Genomic DNA, 15,370 nt, shown 5'->3' with positions numbered 1-15,370 from the left:
CTAACTTTTAGACTTGAATGATGTTGTGTCAAGCTTAAAGTAGTTTAGATTCATACTAGGATCAATTTTATGTTTTGTTCATATATGGCTATGTTTTATATTATGTTCATTCTAATATAAAAATAGGGGCAAATACATTAAAAAAAAAAAATCACTTTCAAATCATTTTGTCTTCTAACAAAAGGAGATGAAAGATGTAACATCCTAAATCAAAGAATTAAAAATAAGTAGAATTTTAAAATATTCTAAATTATAGATTATTATGATTATATTATTATTATTATTATTATTATTATTATTATTATTATTATTATTATTATTATTATTATTATTATTATTATTATTATTATTATTATTATTATTATGTTTCTTAACGGTTTATGTGAAATAGATAATAACAAACAAGCTATTATAACAAAATTTTGCTATATAATTATCTATTATTAAGGAGTCCAACAAAATCAAACAAACAATCCCATATGAATTCAATATGTATTCGTTTTATTTGTAACAACCAAGAGTTTAGTGGGGCAAATATAGGATACCTGGTCAAACTGTCTTATAAATATTTAATTATAAATAGATACAAAGAAGAAAATAAAAAACTCAATAGAGAGAACTATATAGGCCACCATAAAGAGGAGCGAAAGTATGGTTGAGTTTGCAGTAGCAGCGGTTAGTAACGATTAACACATACGAAACTTTGTATTAAAGAACGCTTCAAGAGGTGAGTAATCACACCCTTTAAACTTTCATGGTACATTTATTTTGGAAATTTAGAATAGAAAAAGAGTTAGATATTCTTAACGGTACTTTCTTATAAAAATATATTTTGTCAAAAATTCAATTCTATTAAAATTGGGATTTTATGAACTGTAATAATAGATTATGAATTGATTTATATACTATTGTTTGTTGAATTACCGTTTTTATGATTGTTTGAATATATATTCTTTAAAAAGATTGTTTTATTATATTTTTTTGAATGATTGTTGTTATTATATATTCAAATGAAATATTATATTATAAATATGATTTTACGAATATAGTTGTTAAAAATATGAATTATTTGGATTGTATGTGTTTGAGACATATATATTCTTTAAAAGATGGTTTTATTATATTTTCTTGAATGAATGTTGTTATTATATATTCAAATGAAATATTATGTTATAAATATGATTTTACAAATATAATTGTTAAAAATATGAATGATTTTGATTGTGTGTGCTGGAGATGGGTCTTGTACCCCACATATTGATGAGTTTTAAGTTTGAGACATATATATTCTTTAAAAGATGGTTTTATTATATTTTCTTGAATGAATGTTGTTATTATATATTCAAATGAAATATTATGTTATAAATATGATTTTACAAATATAATTGTTAAAAATATGAATGATTTTGATTGTGTGTGCTGGAGATGGGTCTTGTACCCCACATATTGATGAGTTTTAAACTTCACAAAGATATGAGGTTTAAACACCACATGGATGGGTCTTGTACCCCACATATAGATGAGTTTTAAACTTCACAAAGAGACGAGGTTTAAATTCCACATGGATGGATCTTGTACCCCAGATATAGATGGGTTTTAAACTTCACAAAGAGATGAGGTTTAAACTCCACACATATAGATGAGTATTAAACTTCACAAAGAGATGAGGTTTAAACTCCACATGGATGAGTATTAAACTTCACAAAGAGATGAGGTTTAAACCCCACACATATAGATCAATATTAAACTTCACAAAGAGATGAGGTTTAAACTCCACACATATAGATGAGTATTAAACTTCACAAAGAGATGAGGTTTAAACTCCACATGGATGAGTATTAAACTTCACAAAGAGATGAGGTTTAAACTTCACATGGATGAGTATTAAACTTCACAAAGAGATGAGGTTTAAACTCCACACATATAGATGAGTATTAAACTTCACAAAGAGATGAGGTTGAAACTCACATGGATGAGTATTAAACTTCACAGAAAGATGAGGTTTAAACTCCACAAGGATGGTCTTGTACCCCACATATGGATGAGTATTAAACTTTACAAAGAGATGATGTTTAAACTCCACACGGATGGGTCTTGTACCCTATACATAGATGAGTTTTAAACTCCACAATGAGATGAAGTTTAAACTCCACACAGATGGGTCTTGTACCCCACACTGGATGAGCTGGTGCTCCATATAATTAGATAATACTCACTTCGCATAAGTAGTATATCTCCATCATTGAATTGATTGATTATTTTCTGCAGAATAAATGTGTATATTGGAATTATCTGATTATGATAGATGTGGATTATCGTTAATTTAATTGATGAGTTTTTTATTAATTAACGGAAGTAGTTGGTTATTATAGAGAAATCTTAGTTATATCATTAATAGTTCTAAATAATATTTTTGGATGAAGGCGGATGCCATGATTGACTTTTTTCCGGTTACCGCTCCGGCTCAGAACAATACTTGTTTTAAAATTGTGTGTATTATTCACTGGGATTTAATATCTCATTAAAGAGTTGTTTTCAGATACTGAGACCGTTGGAGATGTCGATACTGAGCCCAAATTCGAGTACTAAATATTTTTGTTTTTTCATAAAGTAAAATATTTCGGCTTTTAGAAAGAGATACAGATACTCAGAGTTTTCTTATCTTCAAATAAATAGAACATTTTTTATGGAAGACTAATTTCTCAAATTAACCCACTGTCTCAGAATTTCACTAAGACATTGAGGTTTATTTCATAATACTAGTTTCACGTTGATGTTTCTATTTCTTTTTATTCGATTATATTGTTATTGTGATTGCTTAATTTGAATCTCAAAAGGATTGATACATTTAGTTTGACAAAATTCGATTTCTAAATTGAGTGAATTGTAGTTTTTTGATGCTTGATTGTTAACTATAATCTATCAATTATTGTGATGCTTAATCTAGTTAAAGACATAGAATTCTCATAGGGTTGATTTATGCTTGCTTGATCAATTCTATAGTCAAACAAGAATAGAATTACGATTTAGAAGTTGATAGAATATGTGATAGATCTAAATTTTCTGAACCAGTGGATTAATCGTTCTAATTCATGATTGTATTTCGTGTTTCAAATTGTCCAAACCTAAATTCAAAACCCCCTATTTATTTTTTATTGATTCTAAATTCAGTCAATATTGTTAGAAGTCCTTGCGAGAAACTCAAGTTGTTGCCCTACGCAATGTTTTTATTTCTCGTATTTGATCTATGTGCGACAACGGATCAAATTGGCGTCGTTCCCAAGAACTCTCTGATAACAATATTAGCCAATTTTAGAGTACTACTAACAATCCTTAAAATTGTTTTTGTGTTTTGTTGCTCTAAATGTCGTGTAGGCTTGTTGCTAGTTCCTGTAGGCACTTTGTTAGTAAAAAAAATCTATTTTCAGGCAACTGTCTTTGATTACCCCGAATTTTTGCGAGAAAATCACTAACAAAAAAATCAAGGAACATGCATGGACTTCTTACGGGAATCGACCCTCAAAATCCCAAATTCATTCATTTGTATCACTTTTTGAATTTTTCATATAATAAAAAAAATCCAAAAAAGTTTTGCTTTATCTTTATTTGATTTTTAGAATTTTTGTGGGGCATTTTTATATTTTTTGGATTTTATTTGATAGGGTTATTCATTTTTCACTTCAATTTTAGCTATAGAGACATTGTTGGAATTTTAAGAATTGTGTGTTGCATTGCATTGTTACATTCTCATGATGCATGACTAGGGCCAGTTTTGCGAATCTGCATTCCTTTGATCCTGAAATAGATACTAGTGCTAATGAATTAGGTGGTGAAAGTGGTTTTGTGTTCACTCATACCTTATTTGACTCTGATTATGAGTGTGAGTTCACTAATCAAAATATGGATAATAGAACATTAAGACAACTTGTTGTACCTAATGTCACTTATTATGCATTGTGTATCGAATATCTTGAAGTTACTGTACCATTTGAACTTAAATATTTTTTAATACACTTGCTTCCAAAGTTTAATGGTCTTATAGGTGATGATCCTTACAAACACCTACCATGAAGCCTTAAGGAGTCATAGAGGACTACAAGCTAAGGGTTTTCCTGTTCTCAGTTCAAGATGTTGCCAAGGATTGGTTGTACTACCATTAGTCGGGTTCTGTTACAAGTTGGAATGATCTGAATAAGTTGTTCCTAGAAAAATTCTTCCATGCCTCTAGAGTTTCTTTAACCAGAAAAGAAATATGTGGCATTAGGCAGATTGATAAAATATTGGGAGAGATTCAACAAATTAGTGGCTGGTTATCGTCATCACCATATTTCTGAACAATTGCTCATCCAATATTTTTATGAAGGCTTACTACCTATAGATAGAAGCATCTTGGGTGCTGCTAGTGGGGCAGCACTTATCGATAAGACACCAGTAGCAGCCACAACCTTGATTGAGAACATGTCCTTTAATTCTCAACGGTTTACAACCAAAAACAATTTAGTGGTGTTGACAAAGGGAGTGAATGAGATTCAAGCTTTTTCCCACCAGAATCTAGAGAGTATACTTGAAGAGCTTACTTCATTGGTAAAAAAAAAAAAATAGGCATTACGTAAATCCCAAGAAGCAAAGGTTTGTGGTATTTGCACTTCTGCAGAGCATCCTACAGGTTCATGTCCAATATTGTAGGAAGATCCGATTGCGGATGCTCCTCAAGTATATGCATTAAACATATACAATCCTCCAACCAACTATGATATGCCATCTAACAGGTATAATCATGGTTGGAGAAACCATCTCAACCTGAGATGGGGAATTCATTTGCACAACAACAATCTAGGTAGCAACAGTAGAACAACACACCTTCACTGGAAGACCTTGTCAAACAAATGGTTGTCCAATATCTCCAATGTCAAGAAAGAAAATATTCCACCATTTAGAATTTAAAGACAACGATTAGCCAGCTAGCCACTTCAATTAATCATATGAAGCCTTAGGGATCAAGCCAACTACTTACCTAGTCAGAAGTAAATCCAAATGTTCCTAATGCAATTACCTTGAAGTCTGGAAAAGTTGTTTAATTATCAAATGTACCTAAAATTGATGCTGTGAAAAATAACAAGGTTGTTGAAGGCACTTTTGTACCTGAACTTGTTGATGTTATGTAAGATATACCACTTCCTTTCTCTTAGAGGGCAGTGAAGACTAAAAAAATGGACGAAGTAGATAGGGACAATGAGATATTGGACACGTTCAAGAAGGAGGAAGTGAATATTCCCATATTTGAAGAAATTAAGCAGATTCCAAGATACATTAAATTTCTAAAAGAGTTGTGCACACATAAGAAAAGGTTAAAAGGTAATGAAAAATTTAACATGGGATGCAATGTTTCAGCCGTCATTCAGCCTATGCCCTAAAAATGCAAGGATCCATGGACTATTTCCTTTCCATTTATCATAGGCAATAGTCAAGTTGAAAATGCCATGTTAGATTTAGGAGCTTCCATTAAATGTTATGGCTATGTAACACCCTTTATTTTAATTAATTAATTTAAAACCCTTAGTTTTGTTCATTTTGTTTGATTAATTTAGTGTGACGATAATAAGATAATTATTCAGTGGATGTTTAATTATTTGATGCATTTTTTTTATATTAATTAATTGTTGGGATTTTTATTATTAACTAATTAAAACTCGTAGGAATATTTGTCTTAGAGTGAACAATGACCAAGCCAATTTTGATTAATTCAAAATTGAATCACCCACATTGCTACTCTTGATAACTATATTCTATTTATAATAGCATTTAGTTTATAGAACCGTGCACTTTCTCCCTTTCGAGGGGGAGTTCATAAATGTGTTTCCCTAAACTCAGTCAGTATGAAGCTAGAGGTGGAGGTAGAAGGGATTCTTGTGGTCCAAGACTATTCAGAGGTATTTCCGTCAAATGTACTAGGATTACCCCCAGTTCGAGATATTAAATTCTCAATTGATGTGACTCCGAGTATAGGACTTATTTATATTGCCCCATATAGAATGTCTCCACCGGAATTGTCATAGTTGAAAAATCAGTTGGATGACCTTTTGTCTAAATAGTTTATACGACCAAGTGTCTCACCTTGGGGAGTGTTGGTGCTCCTAGTGAAGAAAAAGGATGAAAGGTCTAGACTTTGTGTCGATTACCGTCAGCTTAACAAAGTCACCATCAAAAACACGTATCCATTGCCACACATTGATGACTTGATGGACCAATTCAAAGGAGCAATCATATTTTCAACGATTGATCTGAAGTCGGGGTACCATCAGATTCGGTTGAAGGAAGAAGACATTCCTAAAACAACATTCAGAACTCGCTATGGACACTTTGAGTAGGGGTGGGAATAGGCCAGACCATGCTTTGAAAGGCCTAAGTCTGGCCTAAGATTAATTTTGTAGGCCTAACATTGGCCTACGACCTATTATATGCTTTTTTTTCCGGCCTAAACTGGCCTTTTTAAAAGTCTGGTCTGGCCTCAAATCCTATTTAAAAGCCTTATAAACATAAAAATATTTAAATGTTATATTTTACTTATCTACATATATTAAACAAAAAATAATTCTTCTAACAAAATGATTTTTTAAAAATCTAAAACAAACACCATTTAAACTAAGATTTTTGGTTTCAAAGAATATATTTTTTCCTGAAACAAATTCACCTATTATTACCTCTCAAACAAATATGGAATGACTACTGAGTGATTGTCTAATAGAACGACTACCGAATATGGAACTATTACGATTATCGAATCACTACCGAATATGGAACGATTATCGAATATGGAACAGCTACTGAGTGATTGCCTAATTGATAGACTTTAAAATAGAAAATAATATTATTAATAAATAATAATAATAATAATAACATTAATAAATAATAAAATATATACAGGACGGCATGTCAGGCCTAATAGGCTTTTATATATGCCTCAGACTGGCCTATTAAAATAAATAGGCTTTAAAAATAGCCTGAGCCTAACATTTTTATTAAATAGACCACTAGGTCAGGCCATAAGTAGGCCAGACCATAGGCCCTTGACGGAAGACCTGGACTATTCACATCCCTAACTTTGAGTATTTGGTGATGCCTTTTGATGTCACCAATGCACCAGTTATTTACATGGATTACATGAAACATATATTTCACCCCGACAAATTTGTGGTAGTCTTCATTGATGATATATTGATCTATTCTAAGAGCCGAGAGGAAGATGAAGTTTACATACGTCAAGTTTTGCAAGTCTTGAACGATAAGCGATTGTATGCTAATTTGGGGAAATGTGAATTCTGGTTGGAGGAGGTGAAATTCTTGGGACATGTCATTTCAAGGGAATGTATTGTTGTCGACCCAACTAAAGTAGAAGTTGTGGTGGCATGGAAACAACCATAGACTGTCACAAAGATTAGAAGTTTTCTAGGCTTAATCAGATACTATAGAAGATTCATTGAGGTTTTTGCCAAGATTGCAGCGCCCTTGACACAACTCACAAATAAGAATCATATTTATGCATGGACGGAGGAATGTGAGAGGAGTTTTCAGCTGATGAAAGAGAAACTAACTACATCACTGGTGTTGGTGTTGCCACAACCATATGAAGTTTATTGTGATGCTTCTCAACAAGGATTGGTTATGTACTTATGCATAACAAACAAGTGGTAGCATATGCTTCAAGACAGTTGAAGGTGCAAGGAGACATTATCCCAAGCATGACATGGAGTTGACTGCAATAGTTTTTGCACTAAAGATTTGGAGGCACTATTTGTATGAGTGCAATTTTGATGTATACAGTGACCATAAAAGTTTGAAATACTTGTTCGACCTGAAGAAGCTTAATATTCGGCAGCAGAGATGGATGGAGTTCATCAAGGATTATGAGTTCATGTTGCATTACCATTCAAGAAAGGCAAATGTGGTGGCTGATGCCTTGGGTAGAAAGCAAGCCCATTTGTTATCCATAATATTGAAAGGGTTAGAATTGTTAGAGAATTTTCATGACTTAGATCTTCATTTGGATTCCTTGTCGAAAAAGTACAGTGCGGAATGATCGTCGTAGATAATAAACTATTGAGTGAGATAAAATCCCTCCAAGCGGCCGATGAGGCTACTCAGGGGACACAAAAATTGGTTGAGACTGGCAAGGCTCCTGAATTTGAAATGGGTCCAGATAACATTTTGTGATGTAATAAACGTATGTGTGCCTGATAATGTAGAGTTGAGAAATACTATTTTGGATGAGGCCCACAAGGGCAAACTGAGTATTCACCCTAGTACTATGAAGATGTATAAAGACCTGAAGCAGAGATTTTGGTGGCCAGGAATGAAGAAACAAGTGGCAGAATATGTGGCATCTTGCATGACTTGCCAAAAGGATAAGGTTAAACATCAAAAACCTGTTGGATTATTGCAGTCATTAGATGTACCAATGTGGAAATGGGATAACATATATATGGACTTTGTGGTAGCATTACCTAAAACTCAGAAGAAATTTGACTCCATTTTGATGATTATTGACAGACTCACAAAATCCGCCTATTTCATACCTGTAAGGACTACTTACAGCGTATCTAAGGTTGCGGAGATTTACGTTGCTAAGATTGTTAGATTACACGGGATACCATCCAACATTGTATCTAATAGAGATCCAAAGTTCACTTCTCATTTGTGGGAGGCATTGCATGAGGCATTGGGTACTAAATTGAGATTGACTTCCGCCTACCACCCTCAAATTGACGGTCAAACTGAATGGACTATTCATACATTAGAGGATTTGCTAAAAGCATGTGCATTAGATAACCGAGAAAGTTGGGATGATCTATTGCTTCTGGTTGAATTTACGTATAACAATAGCTATCATGCGAGCATCAGGATGGCAATGTACAAGGCTTTGTATGGGCACAAGTGCCAAACTCCTTTGTGTTGGTATCAGGATAGTGAAAACTTGATCGTAGGGCCATAGTTGGTGCAACAGACTACAGAGAAGGTGCATCAGATCCAAGAGCGAATGAGAACAACACATAGCTGGAAAACAAGTTATGTTGATCGACATAGAAGACCTCTGAAGCTTCAAAAGGATGAACATGTATTCATGAGAGTGACACCTACTACTAGAGTTGGTAGGGCATTGAATTCTAAGAAGCTTACTCTGAAGTTTATTGGACCATACCAAATTCTTCGACGTGTGGGTCCAATGGCTTAATAGATTGCTTTACCACCAAATTTGACCAATTTACATGACATGTTCCATGTGTCACAACTGAGGAAGTATATGGCAGATCCATCCCATATTATTGCGCCGAAGATATTCCATTGAAGGAGAATCTATCCTTCGAGGTCCCACCGATAAGCATCACAGACAAAACTACCAAACATTTAAGGGGAAAGGAAATCTCCTTGGTTAAGGTGATTTGGAACCAGACGACAAGAGATGCTACTTAGGAGTTGGAGGAGAAGATGATGGAGTGTTACTTTGACCTTCTAGATACCTCTTAGTTTCGAGGATGAAACTATTCTAAGGGGGTAAGTATTGTAACACCCTTTATTTTAATTAATTAATTTAAAACCCTTAGTTCTGTTTATTCTATTTGATTAATTTAGTGTGGCGATAATAAGATAATTAATCATTGGATGCTTAATTATTTGATGCAATATTTTAACATTAATTAATTAATTATTGGGATTTTTATTATTAACTAATTATAACTCGTAGGAATATTTGTCTTAGAGTGAACAATGACCAAGTCAATTTTGACTAAGTCAAAATTGAATCACCCACACTACTACCCTTGATAACTATATTTTATTTTTAATAGCATTTAGTTTATAGAACCGTGCATTTTCTCCCCTGTGTCCATTCAAATGTGTAACTAGCAAGTATAAGTATATGAATGTCAATTAATTCATAACGGTTGGTCATTGAATGATATTATTCCAATTGAATTCCTTATTCATCTTGCAATTAACTTTAATGAAGATCATTATTATTTCTCTCTGATCAGCCTCACGCCTCCTTTATTAGTCGCATACACCTCTCCTTCGTAGAACACGATTAAACTTACAATAGAGCAAAAAAAAGTCCTAATCACCCACACACCATTACCAACATTATTTATCTCAATTATTTTCTAAGTCACTCAAACAACCATTCCCACATTCACTCACATTCTGGTCGAAGTTCTAAACTTCCGTTCCTTCATCTTGGTGAAATTTTTTAGGGCTATATAGTGTCACCTGGAAGGAAAAAACTCAAGGTAAGGGTTTTTCCCCATGCAGAGTTAGGCTAGATATTAAATTAGCGTTTCATAAGATATTGATATGATGTCCGGGTGTCTTAAAAGAAAAATGTTGATTTTATTTTCGTCATAAAGAAATTAACTATAATGTTTTGATTATTTCTTTTGAGTAAAACATCTATCTAGATGAACTTCATTATAGAGTTATATTTTTATTATCATATGTTTGTAGTGAAAATATTTAACACATTACGTGTTTTAGAATACTTAATTATAAAGTTTTAATTTTTATGAAGATATAATTAGTAATATGTTTATGATGATGTATTTGATTTTAAGTCTTGACTTTTTGAGTATTTTAAATTTAAAACTTGACTTTTATGAACAATATATGTGTCTTGAGGAAATTGATAAAAAAATTTATATTTTTAATTTTAACAATATGAGAAAATTGATTATTGAAATGCATTAATGTATAGTTCATTTTTATAATGCGAAAACTTTATAGTGAAATGAATAAAATTTATGTTGTTATTGTATTCTTGGTGATATGAGTTTTAATATTTATCAATAAATCGTAGCGATTTTGAGATATTTGTTCATGTGCATATTCGATGTGTTGAAGTTATTGAGTTCTAACTATGAACATCCACGAGAATATAAATTTGATGTCTTATGTCATTAAAGAATTTAATCTGGAATACTTTGTTTTTGTGGTTGCCTAAGTGGCTGGTGATTTGTAGTTTGGATAGTTTTCTTTCTTTGTGGTTGCCTAAGTGGTTGGTTATTTGTGTTATGATTTTTTTTTCTTTGTGGTTGCCTAAATGGCTAGTGATTTATACATTTCGAGTGGCTGGCTATATTCGGATCATATATGCTTAGGAGCATGCATAACTTGCATATATTTTATTGGTATTTTTATTTTGATCTAATTATTTGCTCTAAGGGGAGTTTCTACTTGATTTATTAAGATACACCTTTGCGAATTACTAAAAAAAATCAATTTCTCTAAAGCTTTTATTACAAAAAAGATTTTATTTTTATATTTTATGGTTGTTAATTAATATTTGGTTTAATTTTTTCGTGGGATGAACTAACCCCTTACACAAACATTTAGGTACTAACGATCTCGAAGAGTTGCATGAATGACGTTTCCTAAGCGCTCGCGCGTGGGAAAAGGGGTACTTTAACTAAAAAATAATGTTTGTAGTGATAAAGCCGATGTGGTACATTTTTAAAGTCTATTTACTTTTCATCGTCAAATTTAAATAGAAATGTGGAGGTGAGGTCATTCCCCTAGGAAAAACCTGAAACAGTCAACCTTATTTTTATTTCACTTAAGGAGAATTCATTATTTTTTAGGACGTAAGTGAACACTTTCTACAATTAGCAAATTATCTTTGCAAAAATAATAACAATAATATCCAGTAAATGGCGTTGTGTTATTTCATAAAATGAAATCAAACTATTTACTAGTGAAATTTTATTGATTACATGATGAACTACTTCTAAAAAAAGAAAAAAGAAAGTCGTTTTTGAAAGAAAATAAATATTTTTAAGTAATGTGTTGGATTAGAATCTGAGGCATTACAGGCTACATCTGCTTTAACTCTCTTGCTCTTGGACCTTTACAAAGTACATGTGTTACCATTCAATTGGTGAAAAAAACTAATGCTCGCCCTGCTAGAATAGTTGAGGATGTACTTGTTCGAGTTAATGACTTGGTATTTCCTACAAACATTTACATTCTGGACATGGAGGGAGAGCCTAAGTCTAACAGGGCGCATATCATTTGAGGCAAACCGTTTTTGAAAACTACTAAAACAAAAATTGATGTTCATGTTGGAACTCTATCTATTGAATTTGGTGATAGCATTGTATAATTTAAGATTTTTAATGCTATGAAACACCCCATGGAAGAGCATTTTATTTTTCAAATTGAATTGCTTTTTGATTTTGTTGATGACACTTACTGTGATATGTTTTCTACTGATTTTCCTTCATTGTCTGGTTTCGATGACAATAATACTTGTGATTTTTGCACATACTCTCTTGTGCTCTATGTGTGCACTGAGATCGAAGTTGCTTTGTAGGTTGATTATTTTGCTGGTATTTCTACTGACATAATTGATTTTGCAGACTTAGCTTCAACCACTAGTGGTCTACCCTCCGTTGAGCAGCCACCGACTCTAGAGCTTAAACCACTTCCTAAAAATTTGAAATATCCTTATTTAGAGGGGAGTGGAAAGTTACTTATGATTATTTCAACCAAACTTGAAGATGAATAGGAAGAGTAATTGTTGCAACTTTTGAGAAAACATAGGAAGGTAATTAGATGGACCTTAGCTGATATTCTTGGTATTAGCCTATTCATGTGTATACATAGGATGCTACTAGAGGATGTGGTAAGGTCAGTTACGCAACCCCAAAGGTGGCGTAACCCTTTAATTCTAGATGTTGTAAAAAAGGAAATGACCAAGCTTTTACAAGTTGGCATCATATGTCCCATATTTGATAGTCAATGAGTAAGTCTAGTGCAGGTAGTCCCTAAGGAAACTGGACTCACAATGGTTAAAAATGAGAACAGTGAACTTATTCCCACAAGAGTGCATAACAACTGGAAGATATCCATCAACTACCGAAAACTAAACCCTGCAACTAGGAAAGATCATTTTCCTTTACTGTTCATTGATCAAATGCTTGAACAGTTGGCTGGTGAGTCGCATTATTGTTTTCTTAATGGTTTTTCAGGTTATTTTCAAATCCATATTTTAGATCATATTTTCTAGGTTCCAAGGTATTTTTTTTTTTACTGGCCATGCAACTTTGAAGTTCTTGTTGAAGAAACCAAAAGCAAAATCGTAATTGATCCCGTGGATGTTGTTGCTATAAGAATTTGATTTGGAGATTTAAGATAAAAGTGGAGTTGAGAATCTAGTGGTAGATCACTTGAGCAAAATAAAGATTGGAGAGGACCCCACTATCATTCAGGATGACTTCACTGATGAGCAAATGTTACACTTGCGTGAGGTAACTCCTTGATTTGTTGATTTAGTTAATTATCTAGTTGCTAGAGTTCTTCATGCAAATGTATATAGAACACAAATCTGTAAACTCGAAAGTGATGACAAATATTGTGTGTGGGATAATCCATATATGTGGAAATTCTATAGTGACCAAGTGATTAGGCGATGTGTCCTCCACCATGATGTTCAATCCATTTTTCATTTTTGTCATGCTTTTTAGGTAGGGGACATTTTGATCCTCAACGGACAGCAAGAAAATTCTTAGACTCGGGTGTTTTTTGGCCCGCTAAGTCTTATGCATTGGGAGTGGTCCTTGCGTAAAGGATCGGCATGGGTGCCCATGTTATTTATTATGCTTCTAGGACTTTAGATTCTGCACATGCTAATTATACTACCACTAAAAAGGAAATCTTAGCTATTGTTTTTTCTTCTCTTGATAAGTTTAGATCATATTTCCTAGGTTTCAAGGTAGTTTTTTTATTGGCCATGCAACTTTGAAGTTCTTGTTGAAGAAACTAGAAGCAAAATCGTAATTGATCCCGTGGATGTTGTTGCTACAAGAATTTGATTTGGAGATTTAAGATAAATGTGGAATTGAGAAGCTAGTGACAGATCACTTGAGTAGAATAGAAATGGATGAGGACCTCACCCTCATTTAGGATGACTTCCCTGATGAGCAGTTGTTACATTTGCATGAGGTAACTCCTTGGTTTGTTGATTTAGTTAATTATCTAGTTGTTAGAGTTCTTCCTGCAAATGCATATAGAACACAAATCTGCAAACTCAAAAGTGATGATAAATATTGTTTGTGGGAAAATCCATATATGTGGAAGTTATGTAGTGACCAAGTGATTAGGCGATGTGTCCTTCACCATGATTTTCAATCCATTCTTCATTTTTTTCATGCTTTTTAGGTATGGGACATTTGGATCCTCAACGGACAGCAAGAAAAGTCTTAGACTCAGGTTTTTTTTGGCCCGCTTTGTTCATGGATGCTTTTGACACTTACTGAACTTATGAATAATGCAAAATAATAGGAACAACAATACCCACTAATGGGCCACCATGATGTTAATCATTAGTCCTAATAGGAACAACCTTTCCCTATATCTTTTGGTTTTATCTACATTTTACTTGATGTTGATTACATTTCGAAGTCGGTGGAAACAATACCCACTAGGACTAATGATTCTAAAGTTGTTGCAGGTTTTGTTGGTTTAAATATTTTCTGCAAGTTTGGAATACCCCGAGCCATCATAAGTGATCAAGGCACTCATTTTTGTAATCGCATCATTGAAGCTTTGCTTCAGAAGTATGGGGTTGTGCATAAAGTCTCTACACCTTATCATCCCCCGACTAATGGGCAAGCTGAAATCTCAAATAGGGAAATTAAACAGATTTTATAAAAGATGTTGCAACCAAATAGGAAGGACTGGAGCCACTGGCTAGAGGAAGCCCTTTGGGCTTATAAAACAACCTACAAAATACCAATAGGGATGTCCACTTATCGACTTGTGTTTGGTAACGCATGCCAACTCCCAGAGGAAATAGAGCACCGTGCTTATTAGGCGGTCAAGAGTTATAACCTTGAGATGGATAAAACGGGTTTAGAGAGAAAGCTCCAATTGCAACAACTTGAAGAGCTTATGCTAGAATCCTATAAGAACTCATGGATCTATAAGGAGAAAACGAAGCACTTTCCTGATAAGACGGTTTCTAGGAAGGAATTCTTCATTGACCAAAAAGTTTTATTGTTTAACTTCCGCCTTAAAATTATGGTCGAGAAACATTGATCCTATCAGACCCTCATTTTTTATTATTATTAGTAATGTGTGAAAAATATTTTTTTTTATAATAATTTTTAATGTGGTTGTTATTATTATTACTATTATATTTTTATTCAATTATTATTTTTGAAAAGTATATATGTGTATGACATGATGTATTTAATTTGACTGAATATTTTGCTAAGTATTTGAAGAAAAAATGCTTATAATAATAACAACTAGTTCGTAACCCGTGCGTCGCACGGAAACAACGATTTTAATAAATAAATTATTATATTAGTTTATATATATATAT

This window comes from Cicer arietinum, chromosome 1 (assembly GCF_000331145.2).
Source record: "Cicer arietinum cultivar CDC Frontier isolate Library 1 chromosome 1, Cicar.CDCFrontier_v2.0, whole genome shotgun sequence".
In the NCBI taxonomy this organism is placed as follows: Eukaryota; Viridiplantae; Streptophyta; class Magnoliopsida; order Fabales; family Fabaceae; genus Cicer; species Cicer arietinum.
This window is presented reverse-complemented; position numbering follows the sequence as displayed.